Source organism: Peromyscus maniculatus, chromosome 17, assembly GCF_049852395.1.
Source record: "Peromyscus maniculatus bairdii isolate BWxNUB_F1_BW_parent chromosome 17, HU_Pman_BW_mat_3.1, whole genome shotgun sequence".
NCBI classification, from domain to species: domain Eukaryota; kingdom Metazoa; phylum Chordata; class Mammalia; order Rodentia; family Cricetidae; genus Peromyscus; species Peromyscus maniculatus.
The window spans coordinates 14,595,946-14,605,466 of NC_134868.1; the positions used below are offsets into that span (position 1 = coordinate 14,595,946).

A 9,521-nucleotide genomic window follows, 5' to 3' on the forward strand; every position below is an offset into this window, starting at 1 on the left:
GTAGTTTCCTCAGCAGGTGTCTCATGGCTCTGGCATCTCTAACATCTTGGGGTGTCCAAGACAATTCAGACTTTACCCTCACAGCTTCAGGCAATGGCCTTTATAGGCTTCTACTCATGGACAACCCTGCCACATGCCTGGCCTCAGTGGCTTTCCTTAGTCAAGGAAGAAGATTCCATAACCCTTATCCTCTATCTCTGACACTTAAGCCAGAACCAAATGGCCAAAGCTCCCAAGTTCTGCTGCTTGCTGGGGCTGGGATATAGCCCCTCATTCATTTACATCTTTATCAACTTTCTGTTTTGTGATGGCTTCCTTCACTGCCTAAGCTTGGATGTCTTAGAACTTAATCTGTAGACCAGGCTGGCCTTAAATTCAGAAATCGCCGGGCGGTGGTGGCGCATGCCTTTATTTTTTCTTTTCCTTTTATTTTATTTTACAATACCATTCAATTCTACATAACAGCCACAGATTCCCTTGTTCTCCCCATTCCTGCCCCTCTTCCCCTTCCCCCCAGCACACCCCACATTCCTACTTCCTCCAGGGCAAAGCGCAGGCCTTTAATCCCAGCACTCGGGAGGCAGAGTCAGGCAGATCTCTGTGAGTTCGAGGCCAGCCTGGACTACCAAGTGAGTTCCAGGAAAGGCACAAAGCTACATAGAAAAACTCTGTCTCGAAAAACCAAAAAAAAAATATAAAATAAATAAATAAATAAATAAATAAATAAATAAATAAATAAATAAAAATAAACTCAGAAATCCACTTCCCTGTGTCTTATGAGTAGTGGGATTAAAGGTGTACACCACCATCCCTGGCTCTAAACTTCTTTTAAATTCTGTTTCACAAGTTGAAAACTTTAGGGTCTTTCATTGTGGTCACTACTTTCTTTATTCCATTTCTTAATCTGTTTATCTCTTTGAACACAGAACTTAGCTCCATTCCACTTTCTGGTACTCCTTTTCTCCTCAAATTGTACACAAATTTTGTATTTGTCCTTGCTCAGCTTGTTCCTTTTTATTATAGGTCTTTATAAAAGTGACCACTATTAGCTACACAACATAGTCAATACTAGGCTGTCTTGGTATTTCTTCTGCCAATGCAATTCATTCAAATCTCTTCACTTTAGTCTCCAATAGACTCCTTGGACAAGAGGGAAAACTGGCCACATTATTCACCAAAATATCACAGGACCATCTATAGGCCACTCATTAACATTCTTTTTCTCTGAAACTTCTGGAGACAGGACCCCATAGTTTACAATAACCATCAGCATCACTGTCTTCCATACTCCTACTAGTATGGCCCATCAAGCTGTGTAGCTGGGAGTTTTCCTGTGTCCAGCCTAGTTCACAGCTGCTAAGACCCAAGTAAACACACAGAGCCTTATATTAATTAAAACTGCTCAGCCATTAGCTCAAGGCTTACTTCTGACTAGCTCTTACACTTAAAGTTAGCCCATTTCTGTTAATCTATATGTCACCATATTTTCCATGACTTTACCTCTCTGCTATTACATGCTACTCCCTGGATGTTGGGCTGGTGTCTCCTGACTCAGCCTTCCTCTTCTCAGAATTCTCCTTGTCTGTTTATCCCACCTATACTTAGTGCCTGGCTACTGGCCAATCAGCATTTTATTTATCAACCAATCAGAGCAACACATTCACAGCATACAGAGGAATGCCACAGCAAAGCTGTGCTTAAAGAATACCACTGCTTTCCTAACCCAAACTCCCAAAGTCTAAAGTCCTCCAAACAAATGCATGGCCAGGACTATTACAGCAATATCCCAGTCCCTGTTAACAACTTATGTCTCAGTTAGGGTTTCTATAACCATGAAGAGACACCATAACCGTGGCAACCCTAATAAAAGAAAACATTTAATTGGGTGGCTTACAGTCTCAGAAATTTAGTCCATTATCATTATGGTGGAGAAGACTAGCATGAAGGCAGACATGGTGTTGGAGAAGGAGCTGAGAGTTCTACAGATTGATCTGCAGGCAGGAGACAGAATCTGTGTCCATACTGGGAGCAGATTCAGCATAGGATTCCTCAAAGCCTGCTCCTATAATGACACACTCCCTCCAACAGAGCCATACCTACTCCAACAAGACCAAACTTCCTAATAGTGCCACTCACTCCGAGCTTATGGGGGTCAATTACAGTCAAACTACCACTAAGTATATATTCTCAGATAATAATATAGTGGCTATACCAACTTGTTATGTAGAACAATTTGATTTGAATATCAATTTCCATTCTCTTACCCTGAATTGATATCTATCCTTGATATTAGGGTGTGTTTAAAGTAGTAGCTGGAGAAATGATCATTGTTTTTATAAGCATTGTGCTAGCCTGTGTCTTTTTATTGGGGAATGGAGAACAGTTATATGAAAGATAGCGATGAGTAGTGTTTATTTGTTGATTCTTGTTATTTTATTGTTGTTTAGTGGGGGGATGATGATGGTGGTGGTGTGGGTGGGTGTTTCCCCCTCTTTGAATTTGAGGTCTGGGATTATTCATTCCTTGTGCTTTCTTTTGTGCAGTTAATCTCATTTGGTTGCAGTTTTCATGTTAGATTTTCTGTATGGCTGGATATATAGATACTGCTTAAATTTGTTTTTGTCCTGGAACGTCTTATTTTATCCATTTGTTGTGATGCAAAGTTTTTCTGGTTATAGTAATGTGGCCTGGCATTTCCGGTCTCTTAGAATATGTAGAATGCTTGACTTTTAGAGTCAAGCATCTCTATTGAGAAGTCAGGTGCCATTTTCACTGTTCTGCCTGTGTACGTTGATAGTCATGCCCCAGTAATCATGCATGCTCTGGGGGGCAGTCATTTCTGCCCAGTCGTTTCTGGGTCATACGTCCTATGTAAACCCATGTGCTACAGTCAAGTAATTCACGCCCAGCTTGACCATGTAACCTATGTGCATGCATGGACCAGCCATGTGAACCTGAGTGCATACTCACAGGCTAATCCTTAAAAGGTGGGCCTCGTACCCTGCCCTATCTCTTCATGTTTTCCATAGGGCTGAGCACATCTTCTTTTGTTCCTTTTTGTTTTGATAAAACTCTTGTTAGTGGGTTTGCCATGTTTGAGTCTTTTCTTTGAAGGATAAGTGTGCCGCAAAAACCAACATATGTTACTTGATCTTTTTATTTTCCCTTGAAGCTTTTAATATTCATGCTTTCTTTTGTATGTTTACTGTCTTCATTTCATGTGCCAAGGAGACTTTCTTCTCAGATACAGTCTATCTGGTGTTCTCTGTTTGTAGCTTTGTAGGCATCTCCTTCTTTAGGTTTGGAAATTTTCTTCTATGATTTTATTGAAAATATTCTTTGTGCCTTTGACCTCTGACATTTCCTGTACCCTATTGTTCCAAGATTTCATCTTTGTGTGTGTGTGTGTGTGTGTGTGTGTCCCTGGTTTCCTCAATGTTCTGTGCCTGGATTATTTTAAGTTTAACCTTTTCTTTGTCTAATAAATCCATTTTTTTCTGTCATGTCTTCCATTCCTAAACTTATTTCTCCTTTCTCTTGTATGCTGTTGGGGACCCTTGCTTCTGAGGTTCTTGTTTGAATTTCTAATTTTTTCATTTCTAGTTTTCCCTCAGTTTGGGTTTTCTTTATTCTATTTCTACTTTCAGGTCTTAAACAGTTTTATTCATTTAAAAATATGGAATGACTCTCAAATTTGCCTGTGATCCTTGATCAGGTACTAAGTTAATCTTCTCTGTATAATTTCAATTTTAGTATATGTGCTTCTGAAGCAAGCAGTATGTGTATTTTTTATATATGCAGAAATTATTTTATTTTTAATTTATTTTTATAACTTCTGGCGTTCAGGTCACTATTTCTCTTCTGGTAGTAGGAGGGATACTACCTAATAATAATACCTAAATAATAATTGTCTCTGTCTCATAAATACCTTCATTTCATAGGCAATCATACATCAAACAGTTCGCATTTTAAGTCTCTTACATTCATTTTTACAGTATTTCTCTTCTGATTAATCCTGCCTGTCTCTATCAAACAATCTTTATCAAGATTAAGAGAGTCTAAGATAATGCTGCTCCCCTAGTAATACAGGATAATTTACCTATATTAAGGTCTATATTCTATTTATATTTGAACCACCTCTTTGCCATAGTATATTCTTCAGTATATTCTTAAACCTAAAATATCTACATTTGGTTTACTTATTCACTGAACAAAAGTTCAATGAAAATATCACCAAGAAATTTTATTTTTAGATAAACAAAAGCTCATTTGATATCCCTTGTCAAAAGACAGTTGTCACATAGTCCCACAAACTTCACTCAGTGAAAAATAAAATAACGCACATTAGTTTCTCTTTCCCAGCCTTGAATGACAGTTTTATGATGTGACTTGGCTATAGTCAATAAGCTGTGGTTTACCACAATATCACTGGATTCCATGTCTCACTTTTTCTTGGCTTCATAATCTCTAAGTCTGACAACTGCTGATCATATTCCCTGCATAATAAAGATTGGCATTTTACCAAAGGTCAAATAGTTTAAAAAGCGCTATGTATAATATAGAATATTGAAACATATTAAATTTTAAAATCATAACACTTCAAATTTTGAAAGAAATATTGGTAACTGGATTTATAAATCACACAAAGTTATGTTTAAGTAATGAGTAGAAGGAGAAACGTAAAATTGTGTGGCATAGATGTAAGAAATAATATCCATTATCTTATTGGATTTAATGTCTGGTAACCTAATTGTCATTATCAAATTTAGTTTTATTTGATTATTTATTTTATTTGATTATTTAGTTTTATTGATTGTTGATTATGAGAAATTAAATTTTAGGCATTTAATTTACAAAAAAGGAAACAAGTATTAAAAGTATTATGAATGCTAATTTTAAAACATGCAAGTAAATCCTATAATCCATTTTCTACATTAAACATTTTGGTCTCAATCAACTATGCTATATAACCAGATGAAGAAAAATGTGGTTCACAGTAACTCATTTCACATGGTATTATCAAGTATACATCCACTAAGTATAAAATTATTCTGTGTTTGTACAAGTGTACATGAGATATATGTATATATCAAACATGAACTACAATTAAATGCAAATTGACCCTAAATTCAGAATTTATAAATGATTATGTTAAATGTTTTTATAAATGAAGGTTTTTCTGTCCTGCTTGGCCTCACAGCCACTTTTAAAATTATCACTCAGAGGCTTAATATTAATTACAAACTGTTTGGCCTGTTGTTCAGGCTTATTATTGACTAGCTCTTACCACTTAAGTTAACCCATTTCTATTAATCTGTATTTTGCATGGTGCTGCAAAAATTGGCAAGTATGAGATCTACTCACAGCAGAGAGGGGCAATCTTCCACCCTTCCTCAGGGAGGATTGTTCCTTCTATGTCAACCAACCAGGCATAGTAAAAGACAAGATCAGACAACTCAAGACAGAACTCTAAACATAATGCCAATATGGGGGAGGCTTGTTATAGTAGTTAGTAGTGAGGGAATTATCTGGGTTAGGCTTCATAGCTAGAGGGAGCTGGGTGGGAGAACAGGAAGAAGAGAGAGAAGGTTTGGAGCAGAGATAGGAGAAAGCTTGGGCGTAGGGAATCTCTTTCCATTTTCTCAACTGTTTTCAGCAGTTGTAAAGGTTGCAAATAATATTGGGATCTAGGGTGCCATTAGGCAGCCATTTGATGGGTTATCCAAGGGATATTGAGACCAAATTTGTTTGCAAAAGCAAATAAGTTTGGGCCCTTCAGGTAGGGTGACAGGTGTAGAGGCTTGAAGTTTTCCAAGAGGCATCCCAAGGTGAAATGAAAGAGTATGGATATCACTGTTCCCATGGAAGTGGGGAGGTTTCTTAGCAGCCTGTAGTCAAGGGCATCCCCAGAATTCAGGGAGGACTGAATGCCACCAAGCTATTTACTGAGTCATCACTGTATTTAAGGGTGTCAGGGATAATAGCCCAAGGAGCCTTGGAGCCTGATACCAGTGTTTTTGAACAAGGCCCAAAGGCTTGCTAGAAGGCAATACAAAACTGAGCTCAGGAATGAGGTCATATCCATAGGAAAGGGATGGGGAATAGGGTTGCATAGTACATGAAACCATGAGGGCAGAGAGAAGCTGAAGGATTACAGTCAGATATGAGGCAGATGTGAAGAAGAGAAAGGGAGCAGGGAAGGGTAAAAACAGCCCAAGCAGGCCTGCAGAAGTTGCAGAAGTGCAGCTTCCAGTGTAGGGTAGCCGGGTAGGGTGGATGAAAAGGGTGATCTGTAGCCTTAAAAGGCCATGGCTATGGGTACCTCAACCTCCAAGAGTACCAGAAGGGTCCCAGATGCCCAACTGTCACTTCTATAGACTCAGGGAAGTGTTTATACCAACTAAAGGAGAAATTTGCTGTATTACCACTGGTGGATAGAGTCTGTTGTGGGTGGACCAGAGATGAGGATTAGGGTCTTGGCATGACTCAGATCCTGAGAGGAAGCACAGGCCCCAGGAGAGCCTTTCTGAGTCATGACATTCATGAAAGGTTTTTCTGGCACAAGGGTATCTTGGCAATGAGAGCCAAGGAATACCATAAAGTTACAGCACACAAAAAACTTCACACAGAAGATTTATTGGGGAGAAACACAGAGTGCTGGCTGCCTCTGAACAGTAAGAGATACAACAGAGGGCTGGGAGAAAGTGGGGGGGGGAGGGTTTTTACAGGGTTCATGGAGCATGTGCAGTGAGTTGATGGAAAAGTACAGAGCATCATCGGCAAGTATTGTTTGGCTGTTAATGCTGAGTCACTGGTCAGAAATTTCCAAGTCTTGGGATCTCCAGGTCAAGCCAGGGCCAGGGTGTTTTTCCCTTGACCTTGATCCTGGGCTTGAGGTAAAATCAGTGGCAAGGTCTTCCTTCTTTCCCTGAACATGTTTCCCTACCATAGTCACTCCTCATTACTCTCTTGGTCCATCCCACTTCTTCTGAGCCCCCTCTTCTCATCTATTCACTCTTTTGCTTTTGTGTATTTTCAGTTTATTATTTCATGTGTACAGGTGTTTTGTCTGTATGTATATCTGCATTATATGCATGCCGTGTGCTTATGGGAGCCAGAAAAGACTGTCAGATCCCTTGAAAATAGAGCTATAGATAGCTGTGAGCTGCCATGTGGGTGCTGGAAATCAAGCCCAGGTCCCCACAAAGAGAAGATAGTGCTCTTCACTTCTAACTAATTTCTCCAGCCTTAATTATCTTATTAATAAAAAGATATTGTATTTTGTTTTTAGTTATATGTTTGTGTGTATGTATTCAGTGTGTGGGTTTGTGAATACATTATATGGAGGCAGAAGAAGCTGTCAGATTCCCTTGTCCTATTGAGAACTGAACTTCAGTCCTTTGGAAGAGCAGCTTGTGCTCTTTACAGCTGAATAATCTTTTTAGTCCTTGTATCTTAATTTCTATGAAGTAAAACTGTTGCTTTGAAAATGACATTCATGATTTCTTTAAAATATCTGACTCTCAATAAACTCATACTCTCCTGGGGAAAAATATTTTCAAGTTGTTTTTACAACATTATGAGCTAGGTTTCAGATTACAAATAAAATGATTAAAAGTAAAAAAGAGTATAGCAATTTTTTTGTGAAATAGTGGATTTTATAAGGGAAATATTTTATAAAATTTGCCTACAAAAGAACAAACATTTTCCATAAAAGTATGTTCTAATATATTGGTTAAAATTGTGTTTAGAATCGTGATTTTTATCTACTTTCAAATGCATTTTTGTGTATGTTAAAGTATGAGTATGTTTGTTTATATGTGCATGAGTATGGGGGCATCACATGAGGTCACATGAGGGTATGTAACTCTCTAGAGCTCGATTTACAGGTGCTTGTAAGCTGCCTGATGTAGGTGCCCAGATCAAACAACTCTTTTCTAGGAGCAGCTAGCGAAGTCATTATTGGGGTAACTCTTATCACGTCATTCTTAGTTTTTTGAAACTGTGGTGTGGGAGAAATGAAGAGGAGTTTGAAACTGTGGGCTAGAGAAGCCTAAGGTGCTATAATATTGACTTGGTAGGCAAGTTTGCTGAGTTTAAAGACAGGATGCAAGTGATGCCAAGTTGATGAAGAAAGGTAGCTGAACAAGAAGCAGAGAGAAGAAGGCTGTAATGTTCTCTTCTTTAGTTCCAGATTCCTTGTTTTTGATTTAGTTCCTCTGTAATTGGATGCTTCCTATCCTAACAGCTTATTCCCAAATATCTGGCAGCCACTTCCCAAATTACCACACAGAGGCTTATATTAATTATAAAGGCTTGGTCAATAGCTCAGGCTTACTACTAAGTAGCTCTTACACTTAAATTAACCCATAATTCTTATATATGTTTAGGCACATGATTTGGTACCTTTTTTCAGTATGGCATTCTTGTTTTGTTTCTCTGTGTTTTTTGGCAACTCTCTGAATCCACCCTTCTTCTTCCCAGAATTCTCCTAGTCTGGCTCTCACTCTCAATCTCTTCCTGCCCAGCTATCAGCCAATCAACTTTTTATTAGCAAATGAGAGTAATACATATTCATAGTGCAGAAAAGGATTGTTTCACAGCATTCCTGTCTTGATTTTTTTCAATGATGGACTATGATATAAAAGTATAATCCCAAATAAGCCCTTTTCTTCCTAAGTTTTATTGGTCACTGGTTTATCCCTGCATCAAAGAAGCAAACTACATTACTAGAAATTGGTACCAAGAGTGCGGAATGAGCATGATGGACCTGAATGTATCTTTTTCTAGGAAGATCATGGGAGTGTTTGGAACTTTGGGCTGCATTGTTGTAGTTTGAATGAGAAATGACCCCTAATGTCTCAGGCATTTAAACACTTAGTGCTCAATGGGGGATGGTGCCTGGGAGGTTTGGGTAGTTCAGCCTTATTGGAGGAAGTTTGTCTATGGGGATGGGATTTGGACTAAAACGTGCACGCTCAGCTTTCTGCTCCAGCTGCCATGCCTGTTGTCTGATGCCATGATGTCAAGGCTATTTTATGCCCTCCAACCCTCAATGCATCCTTCTATAATTGGCCTCAGTCACGCTGTTTTTTTATCTCAGTGAAAGAAAAGTCATTAATACAAGCTGAAAAGTTATTGCTTGCTCAGAGCATCAAGGCTGCTCCACGGTAGCTTAGAAGAAAAGTATGCTGCAAGACATGCAGAGGCCTAGCTTGTGGAATTTCAGTGGTAAGATTGAGAGTCTTTCAAAGACTCTATTGGGGGCCATTCATGCAATATATTTGAATTAATGGTCTGTGGAAGTGAAACTTTCTATGCTTTATAGGAACAATTGATGCTGGTTAACTGGGCCTGAAAAAGTAGCTATGATAAATAATCATTGAGGAAAAATTGCATAGGAAATATTTCCTCAGGTCAACAGAAAGAAGCTTCAGTAAGAGATGGCCAAGACTGTATCTCAAGCTGTTATGTGAACTTGAAAATGTGTAAGGGAGCCAAGTGATATTGGTTTTAAAGGT

At 38.6% G+C, this 9,521-nt stretch overlaps 1 non-coding gene across 1 annotated transcript; it reads right to left on the reverse strand.

Annotated features, from left to right (window-relative positions):
* Positions 1-3,670: 3,670 nt before the first annotated feature.
* On the reverse strand, positions 3,671-3,773 carry LOC121823609 (U6 spliceosomal RNA). Its single transcript, XR_006065122.2, has one exon. It is a non-coding gene; the product is annotated as a U6 spliceosomal RNA (small nuclear RNA).
* Positions 3,774-9,521: the final 5,748 nt, after the last annotated feature.